The sequence below is a fragment of the Gallus gallus genome, chromosome 2 (assembly GCF_016699485.2).
Source record: "Gallus gallus isolate bGalGal1 chromosome 2, bGalGal1.mat.broiler.GRCg7b, whole genome shotgun sequence".
Taxonomy (NCBI): domain Eukaryota; kingdom Metazoa; phylum Chordata; class Aves; order Galliformes; family Phasianidae; genus Gallus; species Gallus gallus.
The window spans coordinates 121,837,934-121,854,657 of NC_052533.1; the positions used below are offsets into that span (position 1 = coordinate 121,837,934).

The window sequence follows — 16,724 nt, forward strand, 5'->3', positions numbered from 1 at the left end:
TGGGCTTTTTCAGTCTGGAATTTTGGTTGAGATTAGGTAAAGACTGCTGTCTGAAAAATGCTAAAACCTGGCATAAATCCCACCTGGCCAATAAACAGTCCATAAGAGAGGGTTAAGCGCTGGGACAGCCAATCTACCAATAAGCTATATTATATTCACATAAGAAATATGCAAATATATGGGTATATGACAGAACATAACTTCTTAGCTGTGGTCTGTCATAACAACGATACATTATAGGTACGTATATAATTAAGGGAACAGGGAAGTACTTATGTCAGAGCTAAATAATCTTCAGATCAAACGTGTTATGTTTGCATCAGTAGCAGGAGCTAAAAGGAGTTTGGAATCAAATTATAGTGATTAAATATAGAGGATAAGAAGTATTATACAGAATTTATAGAGCTATGGTAGTATGTAACACCTGATATATTTCAATCTTGCTGTCTAAAAATACTTTGCAAAGTGATAAGTTATCACTGGGGATAAAACTCAGACAGTGAATGAGAGTGAGACAGTGTCAGTCACAGGTTACTTAGTGGATACACTGGCATTTATATGAGAATTGTGAGAATCATCTTTAAAGGGAGAAGGGCATCTTTTGATAATAAAGGAAAAAAGATCTCAGATCTGCTGAAAGAGATGGAAACTTACAGAGCCTCACCACTGCTCAAAATAATTCAAGCCTTCACATTCCCAAGATACCCTTTTAAAATATTTATTTTTATGTAGAACTTACAACATTTGATTTCCCAGAAAATTAAAATATTTTAAATAAAACAAGAGCTAAGATTTGCTAAAAAAAAAAAAAAAAAAAAAAGGAGATTTTTATCTAAGTCAGTGTACATTAGGATCTGACTAATAAAATTGCCACCTCAAACCTTAACATTCTTGTTAAGTTTTAAACAGTTTCTGGCTTTTGAACACGGTGTTTTTTGTTCTGTATTTCTGCTTGTCAAATGGTTTTCATTCTAGTAGACTTTTATAAATAAAAAAGCTTTTTTATAAGAAGTGGGTGTGAGTGGTACAAGGTTAGAGAAGCCTAAAGGAAGACCACCCAATACACTACTGCTGAAGGTGTAGGAATGGTTTGCAATATTGCAGTATATTTCCATCCATTTTAATTAAGGCCTTAAGGAAAATAAGATGAAGTAAATTCACTTCTGACTTTAATGCTGAGAAAGCAATATTTGAGAGAATGCAATGAATGACCTTTTTGGCTCATTATTAGTGCTCATAGATTAAAATATATCATTGGATCTAAGATTACTGGTAATAATTCTGACTGAAATTATTAGCTTAACTTTATTGCCTCCAAAACATTAATTGCTAACAGAAGTGAGAAGCATGAGTTCTTTGTCCTTTGAGTTCTGCTTCTTCCACACCAGACATGGTGTTTCCTATTTCAACACTCCAAAGAATTAAGCTCTGAAAGAGTGATGAAGTGGCCACACATCCTGGGAGATTTCTGTTTCTTTCCCTTTCCCTCTCACACAGATGGATTGAGAGAGAGAGATGCTCCTGAGGCAGGTTTCTCAGGCAGCATAACACCAGAACAGATGCTAGCAGACCAGGCAGTGATGCATATACTTCACTTTTTTTTTTTTTCCTTTTATTTTAAATACATTTGGTTATCTTGAAACAATTTGTCCTTAGATGGTGATTAATTCATTTTATGAGCCATCATGAGCTTTAAAGATGCGCTCTGGGGTGGGTAGGGCAAGTTTAATCTCTATCCCTCATTAACTTTAAACTTAATTAATTTTATATAGCCAGAAAAGTAAAGTGAAAACCCCTTTACGAGTGGAAACTTTGAAATTTGAAAGTGATTTATTTAGAAAAAAAACAGTGAAAAAATAAAAAAAAAAATCTTACAGAACATTTATAAGAGGAAATCAAAGCTAAGGAGAATATCGGATGCAAAGGGAATGAGACGAAGTAGTGTATGGTACTTAAAACAGCCTTGAGTTAATTTAAAACAAACGAACAGGATAGAATGGTTGCTGTCAAAAGTTTGTACAACTCTTTTGAAAATGGCATTGAAAAATTGTTGCTTGGGCCAACTTTGAGGGGAGAGCACCCTATCTGCTGTAGCACACACCTGTACTCTGTTTGCTTCCACAAAAGCTAAAAGAAGACCTGAATATCACACAGATCTCATTTCTGCCAGCTAGAGATTCAGTGAAGATGCAGAAGCAATTTCATCCAAAGGGTAGTGTGGTAGATGCTCTGAAGAAAAAATTCTCCACATGACCTGCAAGCCTTATCATTTCCCAGATTTTGTTTGGGAAAGTGACTTGAATACATAAAATCTTAGCTTTCAGAAAATCTCTATTTAAAAAACTGTATTCATCTTTTCATCAGTAATATCCTATTACTCTAACAGATTTTTAAGTGTTTTCCCTGTGTACTCCTTGCTTTGCACAAACAATCAAAAGAGGCAGCACACGTTTTGCTTCATTCCTGTTTCCTTTTACATTCCAGCTGAGTTCATGTATATGCTACAGAATTGTCAGACAAAGAAGCTTTACTTCCAGATGCTCACAAGAGAAGGAATTTTCTTTTTTCTTCTTTGGGGTTGTATTTTTATTGTTTTATTTTTGATGTTCTAGTTTTCTGCATAGCTATAACCTCTTTTGCTTTGTAGGGTTTGTGTTATAAATGGGGTTTCAAATTCCTTAAACACTTTAGCTTCGCTTCAGCCATTAATCTCAGCAGCCATTTATTGGTTTCTATGCTACAAAGCAATGGAGATTATCCTTTAATTAATTCCATTGAGGAGTTCAGCTGCCACCATCAGCCACACTATGGTTTCATAAATTAATCTTGTAGGGGAAATATAATGCAATTTATTATAACATTTATATTAAGATGCTAGTAACAATAGTAGAAATCCTGAGTAATAAAATGATATACTTGTGTTTATGTGTCACAAATGTAGGAATTGAAAGAACAATTGGATATTCTATGTTCATATTTTTATATTTAATTCTGTGTTTTAAGAATATTTCAGATGCCATTAGAGAAGAAAAATGCAGTGTTTTCTGGTCTCCTACAGATGCAGCTGTTGTAAAAATTATGAAATAGCATCTTCCAAACAGATATATGGAAAATACATTGCTGATCTTTAGAGTTCTGAGGACTCTTTCTGCTGAAGATCTAAATTCCCCTCTAATTTATTTGTTCTAACCTGGTCAATTATTATCATAGATATCTGTACTTGATAGCTATTTTGTGTTGTATTTGATGGACAACAACATATTCTGCCAACATATTTTGACTTCTAGAAGCTGAAAGTGTCTGGCATGGCTTCTTTTTCTGTGTCTGAAGACAGATTGCATTAAAAATATGTTAATAGTTTCTGTCAGGAAAAGCACTGTGCAGGTGTACTTTATTTACTCATTAAGTGTTAAGATTTCAGTTGTACCTAACTTCCCATGGAAGTAGAAGAAACAGGTACAGCTAAGATGGTTCTTTTATGCTCACCCAGGCTAGTGTTGGAAGTAATGCAGAGTTCAGGAATATCAGATCGTTTGACACTGGAAAAATAAGTTGGTGTTATCAGTGGTATTCTTTTCCTAAGCACTACTTCCAGAAGTATTTCTTAGAGATTGGCAACCTTATCAGTGCCAAGAAATTAGACAGAGTGTACGTTCTGCCTAAAAGTCTACATATAGCATTATTAATTAAGTTAATTAATTAAGTGGAATCCTCAAGACTATCTACATAAATAGTTTTATTAAACCCCTGAGCACTGTAAGATACTGCAAAACCTCTTTGTGGATTTAATATAAATCCTAATATTTCACTGATCTGAGTGAAGCAGTACAGAGCTTAAAATGAAAAAAAGTTTTCCATACTAATTATAACTTTTTTCTTATCAGAAGTATTGAGTTATTTTTCACCTTAATGGATATGATATGGGATTAATTGTTTAATAATTTGAGAGTTGATTCCAATATATAGTCTATTATTTGACTGTGTGGGTGCAGTGTATTGGTCACATTTTGCAAGGACAGAAGCAGCGGCCCATGTTTGCTAACATATTTCAGAATGTGCTGCTTTGAGAATTTGCTGTGCATAACAAAGGGTATTACAACTACTTTCACCTAGAAGCTGATGGAAAGCACTGTAGAGTTTGAGTCATATGCCAGCCCAGAGCAGAGCTGGTATAAAAGCAGAACAAAGCCAGCTATCCAGGCTCTGACATGTCAGTGATGTGCAGATGTATTTGTTTAGTGAAGAACGTTTAATGTTGGCAGCAAAATTATTTTTTCAGTGAAACAGCCCTGTGCAGGCACGTTTTTTTTTTTTTTAAATATATAACAGCAAGTACAAGGTGTTCCCAGGACATACTGTTTAAAGGCAATTCACCCAGCAAAAGTTACCTCTCAGGACTGCACAGGAGCTGTTACTACAGTCCCTGCGTTGCAGTCACCCTCCAGGCTAAATGTGTTCACTTAGCAGGAGACCCTGTGCGTGAAGTTATTCATAGGAGCCCTTTCGTGGTTCCACTCCTTCCTCTGTTAGCTGACAAAATTTGCTCCAGAAAACGTGTGTAAAGTGGAAATGTACCCTCCAGGACCTGCTTAACACTGGCAGAAGAAAGCATTTACCATAATATGACTCAGCTTGCTTGTATATTTTCAGCTAGTGTAATATGGTGAATTGAAAAACACTAGAACTACTGATAAATCTGACTTCCATAAGGTTTGGATTGAGTGGTTAGTGCTAAGAAAATGCTGGAAGGCACCATCCACCGCCTCACTGTGCTCACATCCACTGTTTGGTCTCTATAAATGTTCAGCAGTGAACAGTGGGTGCCATTTTTTTTTTTCACATGGAGTAATTCAGTAACACATCTTTGCTCCATCCACACTTCCATGTCAGACACCGTTGTGTCAGACTGCCCCTCTGCTGCCATCTGTCACACAGCAACAACATGTAATGGAATGTTGGTGGAAAGGTTCGGTGTCTACTGCCTCACCACCAGCATCCGCTTCTGATGTCATGGGCCAACATAATAAAATAGGAGGCGTTACTTTCAGAGCAGCCCTTGTACATGTAGTTTACCATCAATATTGTCTAATCCTATTAGTTCCTCTGTTGATTGGATGATAAGCAAAACCAGTTTATAAAATAGGAGAAACTGAAAGTACAGTTCAAAGCCTACTCAGTCAAATTGTCCAGAAAGAGACATGATACACCAAGTTTATTTTTGCAGGTTTTGATACTGTCCTTTATCATTTATTAGAAAAATTATGACAGTTTAATTATAGCGTATGGTTAGATTCTAGTGAACCTGATTCTTTTGAATTCTATGCATTAAAAATGATTCAATGCTTGTCTGTATTATTTTTATCTATGGAATTCAGTGGATTGAAATTAAAGGACAAAAGGCTATCCTTTTTAAAACAAAAGCTGATGTCTTACAGATTCATGTATTTACCTATGATGGACTCTAGCATCTTATCATCATTTGCATTTTATAAAATTAAATGACTAGTCACATGGAAAAATAGGTTGTTAGATGCAAATCCCATTGTACCAATAATTGTATAAACCTTTAAAACAAGCCATGCTATGGATCAAGCCATGCACTTGCTCTTTGATATGCTTTACTTTTTAGTTTAGGAGCTCAAGAGAAACAGACAATATTTTTTGAAAACTTCAGTGATAAATTATGAAAACTAGGAATGTCTTTACTGCTTGTATATTCTTTCACGTAGGCTCCTTACATGTAGGATGCTGGTTCCATTTTGGCTCTGAGTCTCTTTGCCTTCCTCATTCTTTTTATGTCTGTTTTGGGCCAGTTCTTTAATAGTTGGTGGCACAGGGCAAGCAGATATTCTCCCAAGTTAAGCATGGGAACACTGGGATGGACCCAGTAATATCACTCACCATGTGATACCTGGTCTTCCCCATCATGTTGGTTGCACTGACTCTTTGAAGTGCTTCGGATTTCATGCAGTGGCTTCTCTCTCTCAGTTTGATGAGAATAAGCTTATTAATTAATCAGCCACACACTCAAGCAAGTTCTAACTTAGACTGTGTAAGGAAAGCATAGGTAACACCTGCTGTGAAGTCACACATGGCTAGGCCTGTCTATGTAATCAAACAGTTGTAGCAGCATGATGCACACTGACAGGTCATAGAATGTGTAGAAAGGCCTTTAGGCCTTTTGCTAATGACAGCAGTACTGCGAGTTTGTGCTGAGTTGCGGGAACAATTAATCTAGCCCACCACATCAAAAAGGGAATTCTTTGTCCTCCTACAGAAGACAGTAGTGTTACAATGTGTCTTTCTGAATGTGATTAAAAAAAAAAAAAAAAATGCTGAACACCACCAAGGTACAATGCCCTCACCTTCATCCCTGGGATGAATACATCCCTGTAATGGTTTTAGGCAAGCAGAATGGGTAGCTCTTACTCATTTCTGTACAAAGGAGTGAAGACACATGCTACAGGTGCATACAGCATGAGTAGAGTTTTAAGGCTCTAGGATTTTCTAAAGTTTTGGTTTGATTGATACTTTGAATGGGTAGAATTTTCTACTAACCAGTGCTATATACTGTATTATTCAAGTGTACTATTTAACTTTTTACATAAGCCTTGAAAACAGGATTTAAAAAAAAAAAAAAAAAAGTACCTGAAAGTTGTTCTCTGTCTTCAGAAAGCATTCAGTGGTAAGTTTGATATCAGACCTGTTAATGTGTGTAACTTCAATGTTTACAATACAGCTTTCTTGGAAGTCAAAAGGAGGCAGTGGGAGAGCAACCTTATCAGCCCAGCATGCATTATATGCCTAAAATGTACAGTATTATACCTTGCTCATGCAATGGGGATAGTTCCTGTGTTGGATCAAGTGATGAAGTCCTGCTGCAGGACAGCATTCAGGGAGAATGTTTTTTCCGGTCTCTGTTTTTATCTGGTCTAAGAATCTACATACAAAATGAAATCAATAAGAGGGCTGATTAATTATGCCTGAGAGGAGGACCATAAGGAAGGCCTGAGTTCAACACTGTTGTACACAGGACTGATTGCCACACTGCATATGGAGACAAATCAGGGAATGGCAAATGATGAGACCACCAGTATACCCCCCTCTGTCCTCTTCATTGCACAGCTCAGCTTCAATAGAAACTGAATGTTAATTAGACAAGTGAGGATATGATTGTGATCAATGATTTTGAACAACTTTATTACAAGGTTTTACAGTGTATTATATCATACACTGAATTACTCAGGATCAAGGGATACGAGTACATAATGAAAAAAACAAGTTAACTGGAAAGAAAAGTGTAACAGCAAAATGGAGAAAGTGGACAATAAGCACAGAGTTAAACCATTTGAATTTTGCAGGGCATAGAATTAACAGATTTTTTTCACTTTCTTTCCCTGTCAGAAAAATAAATAAAGAAAACATCTATGCTTTTAATCAGTCTATTATAAACATTCTGCTAAAATGTGTACAGTTGCGCTGATTTACATAGGCACAAAATCTGACCTAAATAGGAAATCAGGAAAAGAAAAGCATTTCCTTCTCTCTCCTCCAATACATGATTGTACTTGATATGTGAAATATGCCTCATGCAAAATGAAACCAGATTTAAAAATAGAGAGAACGTCTAAAAAAAAAAAAAAAAAAAGACTATCCTGGGGATTTGTAATAATGATTTCTCCTGACTATCGCACTCTCTTAGATAAAAAAAAAGAAGGAGATTTCTGCCTGCAAACAGCAGATTCAGTAGCTCTCTAGAGGTTTAATCTTTCAGAGATAGCAAGAAATTGGAGCTGAGTAAGGACCTGGAGCTTTGCAAAATATAAGTTTCTGATAGAATGATGTTGTTCTGTTTTGTGAGCTACACCATTTATCTTCATTTCTTTGTAGGTGATGGTTTTTGTGAATACTTCTGAAGTAGTCCATGATAAGAGTAAAAGCAGGTGCAAGAAGTCTGTATGATATAAATAATGACTGCTTGGCAAAGTACTTTTGACATTTTAAGAGGGATACTGTTGAGCAATTTGCTCTGGTTTGTTGCTCGACCATGAAAGGACTAAATTAGTTGAGATAAAAGACAGCTTTCTTATTGACTTTGAAAAAAATTAACACTTCATGTGCAGCCTAAATCCACAATTTCCTTGAGAGTTGACTTTATTAGCCAAATGCTAGCTTTCTTCTCTGCGTAGCAAGTCCTGCTGGGTTCCCCTGTGTAGCACCTACATCTCCTCCTGTAAAAACACTCTCCAAATCATCATGTGTAGAGTTAATAAGCCAGAGCTGTAAAAATCTGCATGTCAAAGACTGGCAGTAAGTGATGGTTGAATTTTTTCCTGGTCTTGAGTTTATCTGCAGGTTGCTACAGGGAAAAAGAAAAATAGCAGGCAAACTTGGGAAATTTAGACATCGGCTTTTTCAGCTACGGTGTTAAAGGGAAACTTGTCAAGAGAGGCATTAGAGAGTGAGCTAGCAGTGTGAGCTGTACTCCAGTATCCCTGGAAGGGTTCCCAAGACTATCACTGAGATTTTCACGTCTGAAAATTCATTTTTGGACCTGCAAATGATCCCATGTGCCATCTTCAGGCCTAAGTGAACTGGGGTGCTATCAGTACAATATTGGAAGGCCCATCCCGTCACCACCCACCAGTGTTTCACGCAGGTTCAATGCATTCTGAGCCATATTTGAGAACATAGTTTAAGAATTATATAGGACGTGAAGAGCTGATTAACTCTATGAACTCCCTATACTCTCAAAGAAAATTGATAAGAAGAGAGACCTGGCATTTCTACTCTATTCAGTAATCGTAGTAGAAGACATAGAATTTAGCACAGCACAGTGCTGGTTTGAAAGTAGCGCTTCTAGCTTCTAGCTAATATAAAATCATAGCTATCGATAACAGTTTATTCCCCAAATTGTTATGTTTTGTCGTTTGTCCTCCTCTCTTCCTGAAATTTTTTTCTTTTTTTTTCTTCTTCATTTTTAATTTTCCTTTTTTTTTTTTTTTCCTTTTTCTCTTTCTTTTTTTCTTTTTCCTTATTCTTAAGTTTCTCTGTATTTCTGCTTTCAGTTTGAGTGGAATACTTCCCTTGATTTTCTTCAGAAAACAGTAAGTCTGCCATCTGCCAATATAACTATAAAATTTGGTCTGCTTGCCACCCTTCTTATACTCTGATTAACAGGTTTTATTGATGCTTTGTTAATAAACTGGATTCATGCTCTCTGAGCATTCATTCTTGCTACCTAATAAGGTTGCGGACCTTATATAATAAAAACACCTTTAGCTGAGGTGATTACTTTGAGAAATATTGCCTCACTGACTTTGCAGTTAAGTTTAAAGATTAAAGCCTATCCACTGAGCTATTAAAGCCTATCTGGATATTTTTTCCAATATTATTAACAATGCTCAGTGCCGTATCTTTAATATTTCGTGGAGGAGAAAATAAAATGGGTTATGACATTTACATGCTTCGTAGCCATTTCAAGTATGGTCTGAGAAAAAGTTGTAAAAATGACTGTGAAAGACATTTGGTTTTTGTTTGCTTGCTTTATAGGAAATCTCATTTCCCTAAATTGGGTTGCATCCATAGCTGATATTGGATATTCTGTTATCATTTATGAAGCTGATTTGCAGAAATGAATTTTTTTTCAGGTCTGAAGCCATCTTTCAGCAAAAAATTATACATATTTCAATGGAACTTTATTTAGTTTTTTCAACCAGGAAATTTGCTTTAAAATTAAATTTCACAAGCTTATCAGACTTCTGTTTTCCTTTGAAGGTTTTTAATTAATGTGTTCTTTAAGAGAGTAACTCTGGCATGCACTGAAAATATTGAGGATTACAATTTATTTACATAAAAGTGCATGAGTTCCAGGGATCTCTCAACCCATCACTGTCTGGGTGATGACGCAGACAGGATAGTTTTGCCTAATCGGTGGTCACCTCTTGACCTTTTGTTGAATTCCCCAGAAGAGTTATTGGTCACTTAATGTAAACTATATTATGTGTGCCTGTGGTACAAATACATGCCTTTCACTATCTGACATAGGTAATAATTTAAATAGTTTTCAGTTATTAAGATTTCAGGGAAGAGATATTGATTTTAATTAAGGGGCAAATCATATCTTAAGAAATTTAGTTTAGATTTTGTTGTGAGGAGATGCCTTTTTTCTTTCCCTCTCTATGTATTTGATAAATGTGTAAAATAAAAAGATCCAAGGTATTAATAAGACTGTATTTGGTACTGTTTGCGGAGACAAGAAAACACACTATAAATTGCAGTTTTCAGTGGACTAAGAGGGAGACTATGACATTCCAATTAAATATGCACAGGGAAAATGATGGTCAAAGGCAACGTGTCTGTAACTGAGCTCATTTGCCTTTGCTCTTGGGAATTTTCAGTACATTCTTTGTTTCAGCTAAATGGGTTTGTATTATTTTAATTACCTTAATGTCTTTGGCAGAGAACTGCTTTTGAAACAGTACAGGAATAGGTTGGGGGTAAAATATAGGGAAATAGCACCTCAGAATCGCTGAATTAGACTATCGGTATAAATAATTGCTGATGTTAAGTATGTTTCACAGAAAACTTGCAGCAGGAAGCATTGCCATGTTAGCTATCAGCCTAGATCTATATTCATTGCAATCTTTAACACGACAAATAATTACCTCAGAAAAAAAAAGCCTTTTTCTTTTCTTTTTTCTTTTTTTTTTTTTTAATCACTTATGAGCAAAGGAAGTACCAGGAAGGATAATTGCAAGAAAGATTTTAAAAAGCATTAAAAGCTGTTGCAAGATTCTATCATTTTACTGGTAATGCTTTGCTTGAAAAAGTGGAGGACAATTTTTTTCTTTGTATTGTACTTAACATTAGTGAACTTTAATATGTTAGACATGTTACCACTAACAGTTACCACTTTTCTGGATGCAGATTCTTTGCTATGGGTTTTCCTGAGAAGCTCGTGGAGAGCTATTTTACACCTCAAATAAATTTAGCTTTTCCAATGGTCAAGGGTTTATCATGGAATGGAGCAGGCTGTCTGAATTTCCCCAGCGCATTGCTGGAGCAGTGCCTCTTCATTGGGTTTTAGACACAGTAACAGAGCAGACAGTGTAATTACTCCTGGAAAGGTAAGCCGAACCCACAGAGGGGCAGAGAAGCAGCTGCTGTGTTTCCTTTAGGACTAGCGGTGAGCACTGGGCTCACAAACCAGAGCTCTCTGCTTGCGTGCAGACGGGAGCAGATGACAGATGTGGTCTTCCGCAAGGTTTGCATTGCTCTTTGTGGTGGGAAGGAACACAGAAAATAGTAGACATATTGTGTTGTTAGGGAATAATTTTTAAACATACACTAATTTGTAGTTTTCTGGTATTTTTTTCACTTGTAGTGCATAATTCAATTCCAGGCATCATGACTTTTTGGACCGTGGAAAGAAATGCACTAAAAATCATGTTTTGTGAAGTGTTTTTGCTCACTCCTGTTCACTATCCAATGTTTAGTTTGATTTGTAATCCTTATTTGAAGAACAATGAAAATGAGAGTCTTTACATACTGAAAAACTCATAAATCTGGGGTGAAAATCATGTAGGCAGAAAGCAGCTATACAGCAGAGATGTTCAACTTATGTCAGTGTGATTCGGCTTGTAGGACTTTCACATTCACATGAACAACACTGGTAAGGGAGTGAAGAAAAATAATACTGCACAGTGTCATGTTATACATGTAATAAAAAGCTACAAGTGCTGGGAACTTTGCTGCAAGATTTTATAATTAACCTTTCTCCTTGGGTCTTCTCTCATAGTGCTTATGTTTCGGTGAACCACTGACAGTTCATGGTGGTAGTGCAGGGATTAGACAAATTGTATGTGAAATCTGAAGAAATATTTTTATAAAATGCAGATGACATTTTCATAGCAAGTTGATCTTAATTCTGTCCCAGTCAAATGTAACCTTTCTTCTGTAGAATCATTTGTACTTAAAGCATTACTGTACATAAACAAAGGCCATTTTTTTTCAAGTGGAAGTTACAGATGGAAAATAAATGTGACTGTTCCTTTTGATATTTTGCTCTTCTAATAATTTTTGAAACTTTAAACATCATTAACTTTTCAAAATGGGTGCTTTCCTACAATTACCTCAGCACTGTCCAGGATGCTGTAGTTCTTTTTCTTTACTATTCATTTACATTTGTGGCATCTGATTCTAGTTTAATTTCTGCCTTTCTCTACTGATGTAGTTGATTTCTCTACTCGTTCTCCAGGAAGAGTAAATAAGATTTACTAGAATAAATGAGAGCAGAAAAAAACTCATAAAGCCAAAGCCGTATTTAATATTTGTATAAACAAAGGCCCTGTTCTTTTCCATGTCGTTTTCATCCTCCTTACATTGTGGACTTACTTTCTGAAACTTAGCATACCAAACGTACTTAATTTCTGATCATGTCAATATCTCCTTCTCTTTTTTACTTCCCTGATATTCATCTCGGTCCAAACCATAAGAGGTTTATTATACTCATGAAAATACAGCTGCATTATCTCATTACACTAGAATTTATGTGCAAGAATTAAAAGAAACATTTGGAGAGCTATTTAAAATAGATATAAATATATCTGCCATGATTAAAGATAACTAATTTAATTTAATAGAAACTGTTAAATAAACAGCATGTTGTAATAGTGGCAGAGTTCTAATGCCAATAAGCGAGGCTGCCAGAGGTTTTCAATCATAAGCCTCTGTATTCAGTTGCTAATTGCTCTGCCAAATTTAAATAATTGTGGCTGGATATATCCCTGAAATACTTTTTTTTCCTAAAGTTTTGATTAAAGCAAACTTTTTTCTAAGTCGTTAATGAAAATAGCATTGACCAGTTAAGGTTAAATAGTTTTATTAACATTTTGCTTGAAAGCTTCCATCTGGTGGCACATGGGAAATGGAATTTAAAATCTGCTTTGCGATTTCCCTGGATTGACGAAACTGCCTATGCTGCCCCTCTGAAATTGGCCTTAGAGATCACTGAGGAAAATGTCTCCGCACATCGCAAAGCTTGTGAAGGCAATGTTTGCCAAAGATCCTCCAATGCTGAACATGCCTTATTCTGTCAAAGAACATGAAGAAATAGCCCTTCTCACTGGAGATCTGAGTGGCTTCCCTTAGCATGCTGGGGTCACATTCCTTGTAAAGCAGGGCTGCTGGGAGCAGGAATCTTGAGCAAGAATCCCAGACCTATCCTTCCAGTGTTGCCTCCTGCTACGTTACGAGGCTGAAGGGAAATCATGGTCTGAGATGAGTAACTTGGGTCTGAGAGCAGACAGGATAGGAGCCAAGAAGACATTATAAGAATATAACTAGAGCCAAAATAAATATCCCCTGGGAAAACTCAAGAAATTAAGGGAAGTAACAGAAATGATGCTAAGGGGAATGATATGGGCCTGTGTGGGATAAGAAGGAGAAGTAACAGCACAAAAGAAGTACTGCAGGAGGAGCAGGAGGAGACAAATGTTAAGTCCTGTTCTGAGGAACTGAGAGTTGGGGAGCAGTAAGAGAAGATGAAAGGCTAGGGCAAAGAGATGCTATGGGGAACATTGTGTAGAAACAATTCAAGCCTCCAGAATATGCTTTCTTTATTATTTTTATTTTTAATATATACAAATTAATTCAAACATCCATGAATGCCTACTTCACCTGACTTAGAAAATACCTGTGAAATTTAGCGATGCCTTAACTCCCCAGAGAATTGAGTGAGCTGTAGCTAACTGTGTTGCCAGTGTCATTACTGCTTCAAGTAGCTGAAAACGCTTCAGAGTGACTATCCTTGCCAAGTACCCAAAGGGATCAGCTCATTTCAGCAGCACGATATGGATATGGATGAGTTTCTTTACAGTCTTATTGTTACACCGACTCTGAACTATTCCAAATGAATGCTAAGGCTGCAACTGAAGAACCCGGAAATTATGATACCTGAGTTAAGGCTACATACACATCTTTATAGTCTATAAACAGGAGGGGAGTCAACTCTTTGAAAGGGTAGATAATAGCAGGACAAGGGAAAATTGTATTAAGTTGAAGGAGGGAAGATTTAGGTTGGATATCAGGGGGAATTTCTTTACTATTAGAGCGGTGAGGTGCTGGAACAGGCTGCGGAGAGAGTTTGTGGATGCCCCGTCCCTGGAGGTGTTCAAGAACAGGTTGGATGGGGCCCTGGGCAGCCTGGTCTAGTATTAGATATGGAGGTTGGTGGCTGTTGCCTTTCACAGGCAACCGTGATGTTCGTTGCTTTGGGGAGCCTGCGGCTTGGCCATATACCAAGGTGACACCAATATGATGAGCGGTAAAATGGCATCTATTCACTACTAAACACAGCTTATATACATTTTTACCTACAAAACTGTGCTGTCATGTCCCACTCTGATTGGTTCATACCAGATAACATTGTGCCTTATTTGGCCCTTTCCACATTCTTTTCTCATCCTTCTTCTTCTCCTGTTTTCTCTGCATCAAGGTCAGCACGATAGCACTGTCTCTCTATGCTTAGGGAGAGGCCTGTCCCATACATCCCGTGCCCCCGCAAGACGCCTACTACAACAGTGGCAGGGGGAGTTGGAGCTTGATGATCCTTGGTGTCCCTTTCAATACAAGCCATTTTACGATTCTATGATTCTGTGCTACCTGAATTGTCACCACACACTTGTACTCATTTTGATTCAATCTTTCACTTTCCCATCACCACATGCTTTTTTCCATGGTATATCTCCATTCAGAGGCAAAAGTCCTTATCCCCTGCCCCTCAGGAACCACATGTCCACATGCTGGTGCAGGATTAAAGATTGCTTTTTAGTAAGTGGATTTCCAGAGTGAGCCTTTTGATTGCTCACGTCTTTAAGATCTATGTGTGAAAATACAATTATATGCATACCTTGTTGCTTAATGGGTTTTGATATGTCGTTGATCAAGTACAGCATTATGCCTTGTTTTCTGCCACAGAGTTTTTAAAAATATATTACTTTACTCCATGAGGCAGTAGCAGGAAAATTTAGTAATAATAGTGATAAATGATTCTGTATCTCTTTTACTGTATTACTAAGATATTACAGGGTTATTATAGTAAAGAAAGAAGAATTATATTCAACTCTGTGCCATCTAAATGTAACACTACACGTTATGAACATTTATCTGGCTTAATCAAAGACATTAAAATTACCAAAACACTGAGAATGCTTTATATTAACATGATTTGAAATCTGTTCTGCTAGAAATTATGTAAATTTTTATTTTTTCCTTTTACAGCCTTGTTGTTAGAGAGTCAAGTCATCCATGGTTGTGTGACAGGTTTGTTGTAGTTTATTTAACACTACCTGCTGGTATATGTCTATTATAAAGAGCAGGATAAAGAACCCTATAGTGGAAAGTATGAGGTGTCTGATGATACTGGAAATGGTCCCCCAGACAGCTGCTTTTCTGCGCAGAAAATCTTTGTAAAGAACCTGCAGATATTTTTGCTTGTTAGAGTACTTTGAGATGAAACAGTCTCAAGCCTTTTATCTAGAAGACATCAATCTGCAGGCTCTGAAATGACTCACTGACTGCTCCATTGCACTTTGGTGGAAAAGATATTTCAAACTGTAAAAAAATTGTTCTCCCAGTAACTTAAACCATCACAGTCGTAGCAGGGATTGTGTTGTTGCCTATTCCTGGCAGCAGCAGGTACTGACTACTGACTCTAAGATTGTTAAATCCATTGTCTTAGAGTGCAATCCATCACAGATATCAGCTTCTTCACCAAATATCAATGAAATAATCATTTTTCACAAAGTTAATGTATCTACTGCTGTCATTCATGTTTGCCTAAGTAGGACTGTTAAAGAGTAGAACTGTTTTGTCTGTGACAGTAGAATGCAAAAGTGGCAACACTTCTTCCTTCAAAATATGCTTAAAGAGATTCCGCCTTCTTGACATCAATTCATGGCATTACTGTTTTTAATATGCATACAAAGATAGTTTATTTTTCCTAGTTCATTAGTGCAACTGCATAATTTTCAGAAAAGGAAAATGATACTGGCATTATTTTTAAGGATTAAGCTCAGATGAAGGAATTACATGTATAAATCTAATACATCTTTGCCTGGGATCTCCCTGTGGCATATTCTGAAATAACATGAGCCCACATTAAAAACATCTGAACCAGAGGCAGAGCAAAACTAATCACCGTTTATCAAAAATAGTAAATGAAATATTTTAAACTTCTGTGGAAGGATGAGAATTCTAATTCCAAGTTTTTTCTGATGTAATGTTTAACTCATTTGATTAGGCAGTTTTACTAAAATGATAAAGCAAGGTGCATATCATGCAAACACTAAAAGAATAAGGAGTACCTGCAGAAATATCTGGAAAGAGACAGAGTGCATAGAATTCTTGAGTAACTCAGAAGGACTGTTCATTAATACCTGCATAGCTTTGTTTGTTTGTTTGTTTGTTTAATCTTTTGTTTCAGTGTTATTGCATGGTATGATGTATTGCATTGAACATGGTGAAGTAATAAAAGCCTTTCCTTCTCAGCCATACACAGCACAAGTGTCAGGTGATGACTCAGGTCAAAAATAGAGCTGCAGATCTTACCACAAACAAGTCTGTATTTGCCACCCTTCAAACAGCAGCTTCATTTGAACACTTCTTGCACCCATGGATCAGTGAGATAGTTTCATTTATTCATCAGAGGACATGGTTCCAGG

The 16,724-nt window shown here is 36.6% G+C and overlaps 1 protein-coding gene across 15 annotated transcripts in view; it reads left to right on the top strand.

The window, feature by feature from the left end:
• RALYL (RALY RNA binding protein-like) overlaps positions 1 to 16,724 on the top strand; it is a 380,415-nt gene that overhangs the window by 27,715 nt on the left and 335,976 nt on the right. The window contains exon 2 of one of the 15 annotated variants that reach the window (XM_046920044.1): positions 9,069 to 9,107. The exons of the other annotated variants lie outside the window; for them this stretch is intronic. The gene's annotated coding sequence lies outside the window, so the exon portion shown is untranslated. The remainder of the gene's footprint in view (positions 1 to 9,068; positions 9,108 to 16,724) is intronic. 15 annotated transcript variants of the gene reach the window in all.